The 19153-nt window shown below is 45.1% G+C and overlaps 5 non-coding genes across 5 annotated transcripts; all 5 read left to right on the top strand.

The window, feature by feature from the left end:
- Window positions 1–369: 369 nt before the first annotated feature.
- On the top strand, window positions 370–442 carry TRNAF-GAA (transfer RNA phenylalanine (anticodon GAA)). The gene has a single exon. It is a non-coding gene; the product is annotated as a tRNA-Phe (tRNA).
- Window positions 443–951: 509 nt separating this feature from the next.
- On the top strand, window positions 952–1024 carry TRNAF-GAA (transfer RNA phenylalanine (anticodon GAA)). Its single transcript has one exon. It is a non-coding gene; the product is annotated as a tRNA-Phe (tRNA).
- A 5747-nt stretch (window positions 1025–6771) lies between these two features.
- Window positions 6772–6845, top strand: TRNAV-GAC (transfer RNA valine (anticodon GAC)). Its single transcript has one exon. It is a non-coding gene; the product is annotated as a tRNA-Val (tRNA).
- A 1091-nt stretch (window positions 6846–7936) lies between these two features.
- On the top strand, window positions 7937–8009 carry TRNAF-GAA (transfer RNA phenylalanine (anticodon GAA)). The gene has a single exon. It is a non-coding gene; the product is annotated as a tRNA-Phe (tRNA).
- Window positions 8010–17890: 9881 nt separating this feature from the next.
- On the top strand, window positions 17891–17963 carry TRNAF-GAA (transfer RNA phenylalanine (anticodon GAA)). The gene has a single exon. It is a non-coding gene; the product is annotated as a tRNA-Phe (tRNA).
- The last annotated feature ends 1190 nt before the right edge of the window (window positions 17964–19153 follow it).

Raw genomic sequence — 19153 nt, 5'->3', positions numbered from 1 at the left:
TTGCTTCCACCTCTCTTACCTTCAGGTTTGACAATGAATATTTCCCATTTCATGCTTTTTTGTAAAGTAAACTCTTGTCTGCATTACCTTCCACTTCCCCTTGAACACAGATGTCAGTAGTCAGATGACATTGCTTACCTACTCATGCCAAATACGTCTGGGTAATATAGTGCTAGTCCATTCGGAGTAAAAAAAAAAATGACCTAACCTGGATCCCAAAAATATTATTTACCCATTGCACCAGTTAATTGCGGAATGATACAGGACTCCTTAAAACATATCTCTACCACATGAGGTTAAAAATCCAGGTCCTGCATCTATTTCGTTAAATGGTTTAAATTAAAGTATGAAGACCACAGCTATAAGCAGGCCGAAATAGCTCAGTTGGGAGAGCGTTAGACTGAAGATCTAAAGGTCCCTGGTTCAATCCCGGGTTTCGGCACAGTTGAGAGGTTCCTTGCTTCTAACAAAATAGGTCTTGGAATCAGCTGTAGTACTTTTTTCTCTATCAACATTTTTATCAACTGATCTACAAAATGATCAATTCAACATAGACTTTGCTTTCTGTCCTCCTTTTAAACTTTCTTCCACCTATCTTGCCTTCAGGTTTGACTATGAATGTTTCGACATTTCATCCTTTTTTGTAAAGTAAACTCTTGTCTGCATCAAATTCCACTTCCCCTTGAACACAGATGTCAGTAGTCAGATGACATTGCTTACCTACTCATGCCAAATATATCTGGGTAATATAGTGCTAGTCCATTCAGAGTTAAAAAAACAACTACCTAACCTGGATCCCAAAAATGCTATTTACCCATTGCACCAGTTAACTGGGGAATGATACAGGACTCCTTAAAACATATCACTACCATATGAGGTTAAAAATCCAGGTCCTGCATCTATTTTGTTAAATGGTTCAAATTAAAGTATGAAGACCCCAGTTATCAGAAGGCCGAAATAGCTCAGTTGGGAGAGCGTTAGACTGAAGATCTAAAGGTCCCTGGTTCAATCCCGGGTTTCGGCACAGTTGAGAGGTTCCTTGCTTCTAACAAAATAGGTCTTGGAATCAGCTGTAGTACTTTTTCTCTATTCATCACATTTTTTCCAACTGATCTACAACACAATCAATTTAACATAGACTTTGCATTATGTCCTCCTTCTAAACTTGCTTCCACCTCTCTTACCTTCAGGTTTGACAATGAATATTTCCCATTTCATGCTTTTTTGTAAAGTAAACTCTTGTCTGCATTACCTTCCACGTCCCCTTGAACACAGATGTCAGTAGTCAGATGACATTGCTTACCTACTCATGCCAAATATATCTGGGTAATATAGTGCTAGTCCATTCAGAGTTAAAAAAACAACTACCTAACCTGGATCCCAAAAATGCTATTTACCCATTGCACCAGTTAATTGCGGAATGATACAGGACTCCTTAAAACATATCTCTACCATATGAGGTTAAAAATCCAGGTCCTGCATCTATTTTGTTAAATGGTTTAAATTAAAGTATGAAGACCACAGATATAAGCAGGCCGAAATAGCTCAGTTGGGAGAGCATTAGACTGAAGATCAAAAGGTCCCTGGTTCAATACTGGGTTTCGGCACAGTTGAGAGGTTCCTTGCTTCTAACAAAATAGGTCTTGGAATCAGCTGTAGTACTTTTCTCTCTATCAACATTTTTATCAACTGATCTACAAAATGATCAATTCAACATAGACTTTGCTTTCTGTCCTCCTTTTAAACTTTCTTCCACCTATCTTGCCTTCAGGTTTGACTATGAATGTTTCCCATTTCGTCCTTTTTTGTAAAGTAAACTCTTGTCTGCATCACATTCCACTTCCCCTTGAACACAGATGTCAGTAGTCAGATGACATTGCTTACCTACTCATGCTAAATATATCTGGGTAATAAAGTGCTAGTCCATTCAGAGTTAAAAAAATAACTACCTAACCTGGATCCCAAAAATGTTATTTACCCATTGCACCAGTTAACTGCGGAATGATACAGGACTCCTTAAAACATATCTCTACCATATGAGGTTAAAAATCCAGGTCCTGCATCTATTTTGTTAAATGGTTCAAATTAAAGTATGAAGACCTCAGCTATCAGAAGGCTGAAATAGCTCAGTTGGGAGAGCGTTAGACTGAAGATCTAAAGGACCCTGGTTCAATCCCAGGTTTCGTCACAGATGAGAGGTTCCTTGCTTCTAACAAAATAGGTCTTGGACTCAGCTGTAGTACTTTTTCTCTATTCATCAAATTTTTTCCAACTGATCTACAACACAATCAATTTAACATTGACTTTGCTTTATGTCCTCCTTCTAAACTTGCTTCCACCTCTCTTACCTTCAGGTTTGACAATGAATATTTCCCATTTCATGCTTTTTTGTAAAGTAAACTCTTGTCTGCATTACCTTCCACTTCCCCTTGAACACAGATGTCAGTAGTCAGATGACATTGCTTACCTACTCATGCCAAATATATCTGGGTAATATAGTGCTAGTCCATTCAGAGTTAAAAAAACAACTACCTAACCTGGATCCCAAAAATGCTATTTACCCATTGCACCAGTTAATTGCGGAATGATACAGGACTCCTTAAAACATATCTCTACCATATGAGGTTAAAAATCCAGGTCCTGCATCTATTTTGTTAAATGGTTTAAATTAAAGTATGAAGACCACAGATATAAGCAGGCCGAAATAGCTCAGTTGGGAGAGCATTAGACTGAAGATCTACAGGTCCCTGGTTCAATACCGGGTTCCGGCACAGTTGAGAGGTTCCTTGCTTCTAACAAAATAGGTCTTGGAATCAGCTGTAGTACTTTTCTCTCTATCAACATTTTTATCAACTGATCTACAAAATGATCAATTCAACATAGACTTTGCTTTCTGTCCTCCTTTTAAACTTTCTTCCACCTATCTTGCCTTCAGGTTTGACTATGAATGTTTCCCATTTCATCCTTTTTGTAAAGTAAACTCTTGTCTGCATCACATTCCTCTTCCCCTTGAACACAGATGTCAGTAGTCAGATGACATTGCTTACCTACTCATGCTAAATATATCTGGGTAATATAGTGCTAGTCCATTCAGAGTTAAAAAAATAACTACCTAACCTGGATCCCAAAAATGTTATTTACCCATTGCACCAGTTAACTGCGGAATGATACAGGACTCCTCAAAACATATCTCTGCCATATGAGGTTAAAAATCCAGGTCCTGCATCTATTTTGTTAAATGGTTCAAATTAAAGTATGAAGACCTCAGCTATCAGAAGGCTGAAATAGCCCAGTTGGGAGAGCGTTAGACTGAAGATCTAAAGGTCCCTGGTTCAATCCCGGGTTTCTTCACAGATGAGAGGTTCCTTGCTTCTAACAAAATAGGTCTTGGAATCAGCTGTAGTACTTTTTCTCTATTCATCAAATTTTTTCCAACTGATCTACAACACAATCAATTTAACATAGACTTTGCTTTATGTCCTCCTTCTAAACTTGCTTCCACCTCTCTTACCTTCAGGTTTGACAATGAATATTTCCCATTTCATGCTTTTTTGTAAAGTAAACTCTTGTCTGCATTACCTTCCACTTCCTCTTGAACACAGATGTCAGTAGTCAGATGACATTGCTTACCTACTCATGCCAAATATATCTGGGTAATATAGTGCTAGTCCATTCAGAGTTAAAAAAACAACTACCTAACCTGGATCCCAAAAATGCTATTTACCCATTGCACCAGTTAATTGCGGAATGATACAGGACTCCTTAAAACATATCTCTACCATATGAGGTTAAAAATCCAGGTCCTGCATTTATTTTGTTAAATGGTTTAAATTAAAGTATGAAGACCACAGATGTAAGCAGGCCAAAATAGCTCAGTTGGGAGAGCATTAGACTGAAGATCTAACGGTCCCTGGTTCAATCCTGGGTTTCGGCACAGTTGAGAGGTTCCTTGCTTCTAATAAAACAGGTCTTGGAATCAGCTGTAGTACTTTTTTCTCTATCAACATTTTTATCAACTGATCTACAAAATGATCAATTCAACGTAGACTTTGCTTTCTGTCCTCCTTTTAAACTTTCTTCCACCTATCTTGCCTTCAGGTTTGACTATGAATGTTTCCCATTTCGTCCTTTTTTGTAAAGTAAACTCTTGTCTGCATCACATTCCACTTCCCCTTGAACACAGATGTCAGTAGTCAGATGACATTGCTTACCTACTCATGCCAAATATATCTGGGTAATATAGTGCTAGTCCATTCAGAGTTAAAAAAAACAACTACCTAACCTGGATCCCAAAAATGCTATTTACCCATTGCACCAGTTAACTGGGGAATGATACAGGACTCCTTAAAACATATCTCTACCATTTGAGTTTAAAAATCCAGGTCCTGCATCTATTTTGTTAAATGGTTCAAATTAAAGTATGAAGACCCCAGCTATCAGAAGGCTGAAATACCTCAGTTGGGAGAGCGGTAGACTGAAGATCTAAAGGTCCCTGGTTCAATCCCGGGTTTCGGCACAGTTGAGAGGTTCCTTGCTTCTAACAAAATAGGTCTTGGAATCAGCTGTAGTACTTTTTCTCTATTCATCAAATTTTTTCCAACTGATCTACAACACAATCAATTTAACATAGACTTTGCTTTATGTCCTCCTTCTAAACTTGCTTCCACCTCTCTTACCTTCAGGTTTGACAATGAATATTTCCCATTTCATGCTTTTTTGTAAAGTAAACTCTTGTCTGCATTACCTTCCACTTCCCCTTGAACACAGATGTCAGTAGTCAGATGACATTGCTTACCTACTCATGCCAAATATATCTGGGTAATATAGTGCTAGTCCATTCAGAGTTAAAAAACAACTACCTAACCTGGATCCCAAAAATGCTATTTACCCATTGCACCAGTTAATTGCGAAATGATACAGGACTCCTTAAAACATATCTCTACCATATGAGGATAAAAATCCAGGTCCTGCATCTATTTTGTTAAATGGTTTACATTAAAGTATGAAGACCATGGATATAAGCAAGCCGAAATAGCTCAGTTGGGAGAGCATTAGACTGAAGATCTAAAGGTCCCTGGTTCAATCCCGGGTTTAGACACAGTTGAGAGGTTCCTTGCATCTAACAAAATAGGTCTTGGAATCAGCTGTAGTACTTTTTTCTCTATCAACATTTTTATCAACTGATCTACAAAATGATCAATTCAACATAGACTTTGCTTTCTGTCCTCCTTTTAAACTTTCTTCCACCTATCTTGCCTTCAGGTTTGACTATGAATGTTTCCCATTTCGTCCTTTTTTGTAAAGTAAACTCTTGTCTGCATCACATTCCACTTCCCCTTGAACACAGATGTCAGTAGTCAGATGACATTGCTTACCTACTCATGCCAAATATTTCTGGGTAATATAGTGCTAGTCCATTCAGAGTTAAAAAAACAACTACCTAACCTGGATCCCAAAAATGCTATTTACCCATTGCACCAGTTAATTGCGGAATGATACAGGACTCCTTAAAACATATCTCTACCATATGAGGTTAAAAATCCAGGTCCTGCATCTAGTTTGTTAAATGGTTTAAATTAAAGTATGAAGACCACAGCTCTAAGCAGGCCGAAATAGCTCAGTTGGGCGAACGTTAGACTGAAGATGTAAAGGTTCCTGTTTCAATCCCGGGTTTCTGCACAGTTGAGAGGTTCCTTGCTTCTAACGAAATAGGTCTTGGAATCTGCTGTAGTACGTTTTCTCTATTCATCAAATTTTTTCCAACTGATCTACAACACAATCAATTTAACATAGACTTTGCTTTATGTCCTCCTTCTAAACTTGCTTCCACCTCTCTTACCTTCAGGTTTGACAATGAATATTTCCCATTTCATTCTTTTTTGTAAAGTAAACCCTTGTCTGCATTACCTTCCACTTCCCCTTGAACACAGATGTCAGTAGTTAGATGACATTGCTTACCTACTCATGCCAAATACGTCTGGGTAATATAGTGCTAGTCCATTCGGAGTTAAGAAAAAAAAATGACCTAACCTGGATCCCAAAAATATTATTTACCCATTGCACCAGTTAATTGCGGAATGATACAGGACTCCTTAAAACATATCTCTACCATATGAGGTTAAGAATCCAGGTCCTGCATCTATTTCGTTAAATGGTTTAAATTAAAGTATGAAGACCACAGCTATAACCAGGCCGAAATAGCTCAGTTGGGAGAGTGTTAGACTGAAGATCTAAAGGTCCCTGGTTCAATCCCGGGTTTTGGCACAGTTGAGAGGTTCCTTGCTTCTAACAAAGTAGGTCTTGTAATCAGCTGTAGTACTTTTTTCTCTATCAACATTTTTATCAACTGATCTACAAAATGATCAATTCATCATAGACTTTGCTTTCTGTCCTCCTTTTAAACATTCTTCCACCTATCTTGCCTTCAGGTTTGACTATGAATGTTTCCCATTTCGTCCTTTTTTGTAAAGTAAACTCTTGTCTGCATCACATTCCACTTCCCCTTGAACACAGATGTCAGTAGTCAGATGACATTGCTTACCTACTCATGCCAAATATATCTAGGTAATATAGTGCTAGTCCATTCAGAGTTAAAAAAACAACTGCCTAACCTGGATCCCAAAAATGCTATTTACCCATTGCACCAGTTAACTGGGGAATGATACAGGACTCCTTAAAACATATCTCTACCATATGAGTTTAAAAATCCAGGTCCTGCATCTATTTTGTTAAATGGTTCAAATTAAAGTATGAAGACCCCAGTTATCAGAAGGCCGAAATAGCTCAGTTGGGAGAGCGTTAGACTGACGATCTAAAGGTCCCTGGTTCAATCCCGGGTTTAGTCACAGTTGAGAGGTTCCTTGCTTCTAACAAAATAGGTCTTGGAATCAGCTGTAGTACTTTTTCTCTATTCATCAAATTTTTTCCAACTGATCTACAACACAATCAATTTAACATAGACTTTGCTTTATGTCCTCCTTCTAAACTTGCTTCCACCTCTCTTACCTTCAGGTTTGACAATGAATATTTCCCATTTCATGCTTTTTTGTAAAGTAATCTCTTGTCTGCATTACCTTCCACTTCCCCTTGAACACAGATGTCAGTCGTCAGATGACATTGCTTACCTACTCATGCCAAATATATCTGGGTAATATATTGCTAGTCCATTCAGAGTTAAAAAAACAACTACCTAACCTGGATCCCAAAAATGCTATTTACCCATTGCACCAGTTAATTGCCGAATGATACAGGACTCCTTAAAACATATCTCTACCATATGAGGTTAAAAATCCAGGTCCTGCATCTATTTTGTTAAATGGTTTAAATTAAAGTATGAAGTCCACAGCTATAAGCAGGTCAAAATAGCTCAGTTGGGAGAGCATTAGACTGAAGATCTAAAGGTCCCTGGTTCAATCCCGGGTTTCGGCACAGTTGAGAGGTTCCTTGCTTCTAACAAAATAGGTCTTGGAATCAGCTGTAGTACTTTTTTATCTATCAACATTTTTATCAACTGATCTACAAAATGATCAATTTAACATAGACTTTGCTTTATGTCCTCCTTCTAAACTTGCTTCCACCTCTCTTACCTTCAGGTTTGACAATGAATATTTCCCATTTCATGCTTTTTTGTAAAGTAATCTCTTGTCTGCATTACCTTCCACTTCCCCTTGAACACAGATGTCAGTCGTCAGATGACATTGCTTACCTACTCATGCCAAATATATCTGGGTAATATATTGCTAGTCCATTCAGAGTAAAAAAAAAAACTACCTAACCTGGATCCCAAAAATGCTATTTACCCATTGCACCAGTTAACTGCGGAATGATACAGGACTCCTTAAAACATATCTCTACCATATGAGGTTAAAAATCCAGGTCCTGCATCTATTTTGTTAAATGGTTCAAATTAAAGTATAAAGACCTCAGCTATTAGAAGGCCGAAATAGCTCAGTTGGGAGAGCGTTAGACTGAAGATCTAAAGGTCCCTGGTTCAATCCCGGGTTTCGGCACAGATGAGAGGTTCCTTGCTTCTAACAAAATAGGTATTGGAATCAGCAGTAGTACTGCTTCTCTATTCATCAAATTTTTTCCAACTGATCTACAACACAATCAATTTAACATAGACTTTGCTTTATGTCCTCCTTCTATTTTTTTTTTAAATTATATTTTTATTGCAGAGTTATAAACCACAGGATAACAGTGAACAGCCAGCACACTCGTGGCCCCCCCCGTCCAATGACAATTCACAGTGGTACACAGCCATTCAGCCCGCATCCCGGAGGCCGGGCGGCATATCACTTCGCTCGAAAGGAACACAACACAGTGTACGTCCCGTTGGGACCCTGGCGATAGATCGTTTTGCGTATCTGCTTTTACCCCCCCACCCTCAACAACATTCCCGTCAGCCATCTCCGTGCAAGTAATGTGATCGCCCCTGTCGGGGCCTACTCTAGGCTATGCGGCCTACTTACCAGGCCGTTCCACCCATTCAGTCGATCCACCACTCAATACCCCCTGTCCCAGTAGGTCCTAGGTCTCAGCCCGCAACCCTCCAATGGCTTCCGGCCCTCCCCAACCCCCCCACAACTAACCCCCCCAACTCCCCCCCCCCCCCGGGCAACTGCTAAGGTGCGCGTTTCGCTCCGCTGAACTGGATGGGTCCAATACAGTGCGTGGTTCCGTATTCTTGTATACGCCCCGTGGTGTCCAGCGGGTCAGTTCTCGCCGTCTTCATCCTCAACCAAAGCATCACGCAAAGCCTGTACCACTAACTCCCATGCACGCGCCGCATCCAATACCTTCTCATTCCCCAACTTTACCGCTTGCTTCATCCGGAGCACGCTCTCGCAGTCAGACCACCGCAGCAACTCATTCTTCCATCTACGCAGTGAGGGACCGCCCCTAGACTTCCAGTGCCATGATATTTCCCTCTGTGCCAATATCAGAGCCAGATCTATGAATTTGCTTGTCACCTTGGTGCGCTTAGTATGCGGGAACCAAAGCAACAGGCACGCTGCCATGTCGAATTCTACCTCCCTGTCGGTGACTTCATTCAGAAGTTCCCCTACCTCTGCCCAATAGGTTCCCAGTTGTGGACACCCCCAAAACAAGTGGTCCATATCCGCCCCTCGGGACGAGCACCGGGGGCAACAGGCATCCGGCACCCGAAAGTACCGTTGTAATTTCTCTGGGGTCAAGTAGGCCCTATGAAGCACATAGAAATGGACCTGCTGAAAGCGGGCGTTCCTGGTGCCCTTCCACGTGCGTCGCAGGATGTGGCCCCATGCCGTATCCGGTATGGGCCGACCAACACTCGCCTCCCATTTAGCTCTGAGCCCATGGAGCGGTTCCAGCCCTTCTGTCAGCATCCTATTATGGAGGCATGTCACAGCTTTGAATGTGCCAGCCGCCATCACCACATACTGGCACGCCATGGTTGTCGTGGGCTCCAGGAGCCCCTCTCTCCAATGCTTTTGTATGGCTGCCACCACCGCTGCGTGCAGGAGGAAGCCCCCCTCAGGCAGGCCAAACTGGTCCCGGAGCACGTCAAACGGCGCCAGAGCCCCATCTATGTACAGATCGCCCACCACCTGCAACCCCGCCTCTTCCCAACCCAACAACGGGGACCAATCTCCTCCGTGCGGCAAAGCCGTCAACATCCCGATCGGAATCTCCGGGGCGTAAGGCCTTGATGCCCGCGCTCTCCGAAGGCTCCTTTGCCAGCACAGCCGGAGCGTCCGTTCCTCCATGGAGAGGGCCCGCAGCTCGAGCCGTTGCTGCATAACGATGTACGACAGCACGTGGCGCTGTATCCCCCGATCCCGGTCGTCCTCCGGCCCCCGGAACACCCTGGCTACGTTCTGTGTAAGGACCTGCAGCTGCGCCGCTAGGTAGTACAGTTCTAGGTCAGGCACAGCCATGCCCCCTTCCATCTTGGGGCGAAGTAACGTGCTCAAGGCTATTCTGCGACGGCCATGCCCCCAGAGAAAGCCAGTAATCATAGACCGCAATTCCCTAAACACCCCCTGAGGGATCCAGACAGGTAGCGTTCGGAAATAGTAGAGGAAGCGGGGGAGCGCCACCATTTTCAGCAGTGCTATCCTGCCCAGGACTGTCAGCGGGAGGGTCGACCAGAAAGACAGGCTGCCCCGCAGTGATCGAACACAACGGCCAATGTTACCCTCCAAAAGGTCAGCAGCCGAGTGGTAAATGCGGACACCCAAGTAGGTGATGCAAGAGGGTTCCCATGCCACACCCAAGTCGCTGTCGGGGGCTGGCGATCCCGCCCTCAGCGGGAACACGCAGGTCTTCGCCCAGTTGACGTTAAGGCCCGATAGCCGGCCGAATTCGGACAGCAGAGCCATCGCTCCAACCAGGGCCCCCGAGGTATCAGCCAGGTACAGGAGCAGGTCATCCGCATAAAGCGAAATATGATGCCACTGTCCATCACCCTCTATACCCGAGTATCGGTCGCCCGACCTCGCATGGACCGCCAAGGGTTCCATCGCCAGGGCAAACAACAGAGGGGAGAGAGAGCACCCCTGTCGCGTTCCCCTGCTCACCGGGTACGCCGCTGAGACCAGACCGCCCAAACGAACTCTCGCCGTCGCTGAATTATACAAGACCCTCGTCCACCTTCGAAACCCGTCACCCATGCCAAACCTCTCCAGCACTCCATCCAAGAAGGGCCATTCCAAGCTATCGAAGGCCTTCTCGATATCCACGGACAGAACCGCCGGCGCTCCTTCCCCACCCAAGATGGCGTCCATTATTCCCACCAGGCGGCGAATATTCATCGCCGTGCTCCTCGTGGGTATAAACCCGGCCTGATCCCTGTGTACCAGGCCCGTCATGTGCGGAGCCAGTCTAGTGGCGAGGATGCGACTCAGGATCTTATAGTCCACCGTCAACATGGACAGCGGGCGATAAGACCTCACGTCCGCGGCATCCCGGCCAGGCTTGAGGAGCGGCACTATCAAGGCCTCCCGCATGGAGCCAGGCAAGGCCCCCTTCTCGAAGGCTTCCGTGTACACCACCAGCAGCCTGGGCACCAGAACGTCCACATAGTGCTGATAGAACTCGATCGGCAATCCGTCCACCCCGGGCGTCTTGTTACGGGCCATATGTTTGATAGCCACTCGGATTTCCGTAAGCGTGATGGGGCTACCCAGGTCCCTCGCGTCCTCCTCATCAAGGACCGGAAGCGGCCTCTCCCCCAGGTACTCCACGATGTCCTGCATCCCCACTTCCAACTGACTCCGGTACAAGTCCTCATAATAACCCCTGAAGCGGTCCAGTACAGCCGCCTGGGAGTACACCAACTCACCTTGCGCATTAGTGATGCTGAGGATCGGGCAACCCCTAAGCTCCGGGTTCGCTAGTCTGGCCAAAAGGGTTCCCACCTTGTCCCTTTCCGCGTGTGCCCTGATAATGTACTGCCTATAATCATAACATCTCAAGCGTTCTGTCCCAGCAGCCACCATTTCCTTCGCCTCCAATAACTGGGCCTGTAAGCCAGGCCTGGTCGGCCTGCGGCGCTCCAGGTCCCTCAAGGTGTCTTCTGCTTTCATTAGATCATTCAGCACAGTCGTTCGAGCATTCGAAAACCTGCCCAGGCACACCCCTCTCACCACCACTTTCATTGCATCCCATTCAATAGACCTACTCGCTGCCGTGCCCTCATTCACACCAAAATAACTAACAATGCCCTGCCGGACCGCATCCTCAAACACAGAATCCTCCAGCGTCTCTGGCCGAAGCCGCCATGTTGGTATCACTGAGCGCTCCCTCTGCCACTGAATGTGCACCAATAGGGGGTTATGATCGGATATAGTCCTAGCTAGGTATTCCGCATGGGTAATCAATGGGGATAGAGCGCTCCCGCAAAGCACCGAATCAATCCTGACATGCAGATCATGGAGAGCGGAATAAAAGGAGTAATCCCTGGTTCCCCTGTGCCTCTCCCTCCAGACATCCAGCAACCCCCACCGTTCTTGCCAGTCCTTCCTGTGCGCGGCCAGCCTGCGCACAGGAGAGTCCACTAGGGGGGGATGGGACCTAACCAGAGCCACATCCGTAATCGAGTTGAAATCCCCTCCTAGCACTATCGGACCTGCCAGGAAAGAGGCCAAGGACCCCGAGAGGTTATCAAAGTACCGGCCTTGGTCAGTGTTCGGTGCATAAACACAACAGAATACCACATCGCGTCCATATAACCTCCCCTCCACCGCTACAAACCTGCCCTCCGGATCCACCACCTGGTGCAGCACTTGAAAGGGTATCCCCGCCCTCACCCAGATCAAAACCCCCCTGGCGTACGCCGAATAGGTGGTGCCAAAGACCTGGCCCCGCCATCTTTTTTGCAGGGCAGCGCACTCTTTTTTGGTGAGATGGGTTTCCTGGAGCATAGCTATCTGAACCCCCCTGCGTACCAGGAATGCATGCACTTTGTGACGTTTTACCATAGTCCGCAACCCCCGGACATTCCACGTTAGGCACTTCAGATTAGGTAATGTCCCCATTCCAGTCCCGTGCAGTCCGAATCAAAAGACAACGGTCAATGCCCCCCCCAATGCAGTTGCCCCCCCCAAACAGCCCCAAAACTGAAACATACCCCAAACCCCACACCCCAGGACAGAGCACACGAACCCGATGGCCGCCCCCATCCAAACCTCAACCCAACTTCTCGCACACTTATCCTGTGGTCTCCACCACAGTCGACCTTAAGGGCCTAGGGGGGTGAGTCGCCGCCGACCCCAGCAAGCGGAGCCCGCGTCCCACTCATCATCCCCACCAAGTCACTCAGCTCCCCCACCCGGCAACCCGCCTTCCAGCGACAGGATATCATCCTACCATGAAGTCCCGATCTAATCCCAAGTCTATCTCAGCCGCAGATGATATCATCCGAAGTCTGTGGGGTAACATCTGGCCCCTTCTGGCTCTCCGCCTCCGAAAGTTCCCCTCCTGTTCTGCTGCCTTCCCCACCCGAGTCCGTTTCGGTCCGTACACTGTTCTGCTGTGACCCTGTTATGGCCGCCGTCGCTGCAAGGGCATCCCTCTTCTCCGCCGCCATTTGAGCCTCCCGTTTCTCCCGCTGGCGCCTGTTGCGGGACCTGATGCGTTGCGATTGCCGCACCCGGGGCTGCTTGGGCTGGTCCCGCCGACTTTGGTGCGTTCTGTCCGTCCCCGCTCTGTACAACTCTAGCCATTGCCAGACCTCATCCGGAGTCTGGAAAAAGTGTGTGGTGCCATCCATGATAATCCGCAGCTTGGCCGGGTAAAGCAAGGAGTACTGGATGCCTTCCTCCCTGAGCTCCTTCTTTACAGCGAGGAACGAGGCCCTGTCCTTCTGGACCGCCTGTGTATAGTCCGGAAAAATCGTCACCTTGCTGTTCTCCACCTCATAAGGGCCCGACATCCTGGCCCGCTGGATGAGGAGGTCTCGGTCCTTGTAGTGGAGGAGCCGTACCACCATCGGCCGGGGGGGGCGGCCAAGCCCCGGAGGGCGAGCGGGCACCCGGTGAGCTCGCTCCAAAGTGAAAAATGGAGTAAGCCCCTCCGGCGCCACCACAGTACGGAACCAGTTCTCCATGTAGGCCACCGCGTCCTCCCCCTCAATCCGTTCCGGCAGGCCTACTACCCGCACGTTGTTCCGCCTATTACGGCCTTCGGCATCCTCCGCCCTCCGCTGCAGAGTGTCCAGTCGAGCCAGTATGTCTGTGATCCTGTGCTCTGCGGTCACCACCGAAGGCTTCAGGTCCAGCAACAGTTGATCATGGTCCTTGACCCGATCCGCCAGCTTCGCGTGATCCGCGCGTAGCAGCCCCAGGCCCGTGGCCACTTGGGCAATGTCATTGTGTAGCGCCTCCTTCGTGGAGGTGATCGCCTCAAGGATGGCATCCAAGCGCCGGTTCAGCCGCTGTTCCTGGTCAGGCTCCGGGGAGGGACTTCCATTCAGTTGGGTAGACGGTGCCGAGTCCCCCTCGCGGCTCCCGGGCATCGATCCTCCGATCGCCGCCATGTTAGGGCACTGCGTCACAGATCCAGTCGTCCGTCCTGCTGGCACGGCCGTGGGTCCGCCCCGGTCTCCAGTCACCAGACAGTACTACGTCCCCACCGACGGTCTCAGGAGCAATGGCCAGGTGGATGGGCTCCGTTCCGTCACCCCCCTGCAGCCTGCTGTGGGGAGGATGAGTCTTAGGGCGGTGGCCAGCGAGGGTCCCCGAGCTCCTGGGTGGATCGGGTCAGCGTCCCCTGATCTCAGTGCACAGCACCGCCAATTCTAGTGCTTCGGGCAGCCGAGTGCTGGATCTCTTGCCACTCGGTGACAACTTGGCTCAGGGCTGGAGATCGGGACCGTCCGACCTCCTCGCCGCCATTTTCTTCTCACCCTCGGCAACACCTCGGCCGCCTCTTCTCTCGATCTTCTCAGGGCCCGCAGTCCCCCAGCGATTCTCCGATTATGCCCAGCTGTCCCCTTACACTTCAGAGGGCAGGAACGTCGTTTTCGGGTCGCCTAGGGTCCCAAAAACAGGAGAATTAGCGGGGTTCCGAGCGGAGCTGCGAGCTCACGCCGCCATCCCGATCGGCGTCCAAGCCACGCCCATTATGTCCTCCTTCTAAACTTGCTTCCACCTCTCTTACCTTCAGGTTTGACAATGAATATTTCCCATTTCATGCTTTTTTGTAAAGTAAACTCTTGTCTGCATTACCTTCCACTTCCCCTTGAACACAGATGTCAGTAGTCAGATGACATTGCTTACCTACTCATGCCAAATACGTCTGGGCAATATAGTGCTAGTCCATTCGGAGTTAAAAAAAAAATGACCTAACCTGGATCCCAAAAATATTATTTACCCATTGCACCAGTTAACTGCTGAATGATACAGGACTCCTTAAAACATATCTCTAACATATAAGGGCAAATATCCAGGTCATGCATCTATTTAGTTAAATGGTTCAAATCAAAGTATGAAGACTATAGCTAGCAGCAGGCCGAAATAGCTCAGTTGGGAGAGCGTTAGACTGAATATCTAAAGGTCCCTGGTTCAATCCCGGTTTTCAGCAATGTTGAGAGGTTTCTTGTTTCTCACAAAGTAAGTCTTGTAATCAGCTGTAGTACTTTTTTCTCTATCAACATTTTTATCAACTGATCTACAAAATGATCAATTCAACATAGACGTTGCTTTCTGTCCTCCTTTTAAACTTTCTTCCACCTATCTTGCCTTCAGGTTTGACTATGAATGTTTCCCATTTCGTCCTTTTTTGTAAAGTAAACTCTTGTCTGCATCACATTCCACTTCCCCTTGAACACAGATGTCAGTAGTCAGATGACATTGCTTACCTACTCATGCCAAATATATCTGGGTAATATAGTGCTAGTCCATTCAGAGTTAAAAAAACAACTACCTAACCTGGATCCCAAACATGCTATTTACCCATTGCACCAGTTAACTGCGGAATGATACAGGACTCCTTAAAACATATCTCTACCATATGAAGTTAAAAATCCAGGTCCTGCATCTATTTTGTTAAATGGTTCAAATTAAAGTATGAAGACCCCAGCTATCAGAAGGCCGAAATAGCTCAGTTGGGAGAGCATTAGACTGAAGATCTAAAGGTCCCTGGTTCAATCCTGGGTTTCGGCACAGTTGAGAGGTTCCTTGCTTCTAACTAAATAGGTCTTGGAATCAGCTGTAGTACTTTTTTCTCTATCAACATTTTTATCAACTGATCTACAAAATGATCAATTCAACATAGACTTTGCTTTCTGTCCTCCTTTTAAACTTTCTTCCACCTATCTTGCCTTCAGGTTTGACTATGAATGTTTCCCATTTCATCCTTTTTTGTAAAGTAAACTCTTGTCTGCATCACATTCCACTTCCCCTTGAACACAGATGTCAGTAGTCAGATGACATTGCTTACCTACTCATGCTAAACATATCTGGGTAATATAGTGCTAGTCAATTCAGAGTTAAACAAATAACTACCTAACCTGGATCCCAAAAATGTTATTTACCCATTGCACCAGTTAACTGCGGAATGATACAGGACTCCTTAAAACATATCTCTACCATATGAGGTTAAAAATCCAGGTCCTGCATCTATTTTGTTAAATGGTTCAAATTAAAGTATGAAGACCTCAGCTATCAGAAGGCTGAAATAGCTCAGTTGGGAGAGCGTTAGACTGAAGATCTAAAGGTCCCGGGTTTCGTCACAGATGAGAGGTTCCTTGCTTCTAACAAAATAGGTCTTGGAATCAGCTGTAGTACTTTTTCTCTATTCATCAAATTTTTTCCAACTGATCTACAACACAATCAATTTAACATAGACTTTGCTTTATGTCCTCCTTCTAAACTTGCTTCCACCTCTCTTACCTTCAGGTTTGACAATGAATATTTCCCATTTCATGCTTTTTTGTAAAGTAAACTCTTGTCTGCATTACCTTCCACTTCCTCTTGAACACAGATGTCAGTAGTCAGATGACATTGCTTACCTACTCATGCCAAATATATCTGGGTAATATAGTGCTAGTCCATTCAGAGTTAAAAAAACAACTACCTAACCTGGATCCCAAAAATGCTATTTACCCATTGCACCAGTTAATTGCGGAATGATACAGGACTCCTTAAAACATATCTCTACCATATGAGGTTAAAAATCCAGGTCCTGCATCTATTTTGTTAAATGGTTTAAATTAAAGTATGAAGACCACAGATATAAGCAGGCCAAAATAGCTCAGTTGGGAGAGCATTAGACTGAAGATCTAATGGTCCCTTGTTCAATCCCGGGTTTCGGCACAGTTGAGAGGTTCCTTGCTTCTAATAAAACAGGTCTTGGAATCAGCTGTAGTACTTTTTTCTCTATCAACATTTTTATCAACTGATCTACAAAATGATCAATTCAACGTAGACTTTGCTTTCTGTCCTCCTTTTAAACTTTCTTCCACCTATCTTGCCTTCAGGTTTGACTATGAATGTTTCCCATTTCGTCCTTTTTTGTAAAGTAAACTCTTGTCTGCATCACATTCCACTTCCCCTTGAACACAGATGTCAGTAGTCAGATGACATTGCTTACCTACTCATGCCAAATATATCTGGGTAATATAGTGCTAGTCCATTCAGAGTTAAAAAAAACAACTACCTAACCTGGATCCCAAAAATGCTATTTACCCATTGCACCAGTTAACTGGGGAATGATACAGGACTCCTTAAAACATATCTCTACCATTTGAGTTTAAAAATCCAGGTCCTGCATCTATTTTGTTAAATGGTTCAAATTAAAGTATGAAGACCCCAGCTATCAGAAGGCTGAAATACCTCAGTTGGGAGAGCGTTAGACTGAAGATCTAAAGGTCCCTGGTTCAATCCCGGGTTTCGGCACAGTTGAGAGGTTCCTTGCTTCTAACAAAATAGGTATTGGAATCAGCTGTAGTACTTTTTCTCTATTCATCAAATTTTTTCCAACTGATCTACAACACAATCAATTTAACATAGACTTTGCTTTATGTCCTCCTTCTAAACTTGCTTCCACCTCTCTTACCTTCAGGTTTGACAATGAATATTTCCCATTTCATGCTTTTTTGTAAAGTAAACTCTTGTCTGCATTACCTTCCACTTCCCCTTGAACACAGATGTCAGTAGTCAGATGACAATGCTTACCTACTCATGCCAAATATATCTGGGTAATATAGTGCTAGTCCATTCAGAGTTAAAAAACAACTACCTAACCTGGATCCCAAAAATGCTATTTACCCATTGCACCAGTTAATTGCGGAATGATACAGGACTCCTTAAAACATATCTCTACCATATGAGGATAAAAATCCAGGTCCTGCATCTATTTTGTTAAATGGTTTACATTAAAGTATGAAGACCATGGATATAAGCAAGCCGAAATAGCTCAGTTGGGAGAGCATTAGACTGAAGATCTAAAGGTCCCTGGTTCAATCCCGGGTTTCGGCACAGTTGAGAGGTTCCTTGCTTCTAACAAAATAGGTCTTGGAATCAGCTGTAGTACTTTTTCTCTATTCATCAAAGTTTTCCAACTGATCTACAACACAATCAATTTAACATAGACTTTGCTTTATGTCCTCCTTCTAAACTTGTTTCCACCTCTCTTACCTTCAGGTTTGACAATGAATATTTCCCATTTCATGCTTTTTTGTAAAGTAAACTCTTGTCTGCATTACCTTCCACTTCCCCTTGAACACAGATGTCAGTAGTCAGATGACATTGCTTACCTACTCATACCAAATACGTCTGGGTAATATAGTGGTAGTCCATTCGGAGTTAAAAAAAAAAATGACCTAACCTGGATCCCAAAAATATTATTTACCCATTGCACCAGTTAATTGCGGAATGATACAGGACTCCTTAAAACATATCTCTACCATATGAGGTTAAAAATCCAGGTCCTGCATCTATTTTGTTAAATGGTTTAAATTAAAGTATGAAGACCACAGCTCTAAGCAGGCCGAAATAGCTCAGTTGGGCGAACGTTAGACTGAAGATGTAAAGGTTCCTGTTTCAATCCCGGGTTTCGGCACAGTTGAGAGGTTCCTTGCTTCTAACGAAATAGGTCTTGGAATCTGCTGTAGGACTTTTTCTCTATTCATCAAATTTTTTCCAACTGATCTACAACACAATCAATTTAACATAGACTTTGCTTTATGTCCTCCTTCTAAACTTGCTTCCACCTCTCTTACCTTCAGGTTTGACAATGAATATTTCCCATTTCATTCTTTTTTGTAAAGTAAACCCTTGTCTGCATTACCTTCCACTTCCCCTTGAACACAGATGTCAGTAGTCAGATGACATTGCTTACCTACTCATGCCAAATACGTCTGGGTAATATAGTGCTAGTCCATTCGGAGTTAAGAAAAAAAAATGACCTAACCTGGATCCCAAAAATAATATTTACCCATTGCACCAGTTAATTGCGGAATGATACAGGACTCCTTAAAACATATCTCTACCATATGAGGTTAAAAATCCAGGTCCTGCATCTATTTCGTTAAATGGTTTAAATTAAAGTATGAAGACCACAGCTATAAGCAGGCCAAAATAGCTCAGTTGGGAGAGCGTTAGACTGAAGATCTAAAGGTCCCTGGTTCAATCCTGGGTTTTGGCACAGTTGAGAGGTTCCTTGCTTC

This window comes from Lissotriton vulgaris, chromosome 8 (genome assembly GCF_964263255.1).
Source record: "Lissotriton vulgaris chromosome 8, aLisVul1.2, whole genome shotgun sequence".
Lineage (NCBI taxonomy): Eukaryota > Metazoa > Chordata > Amphibia > Caudata > Salamandridae > Lissotriton > Lissotriton vulgaris.
This window is presented reverse-complemented; position numbering and strand designations above follow the sequence as displayed.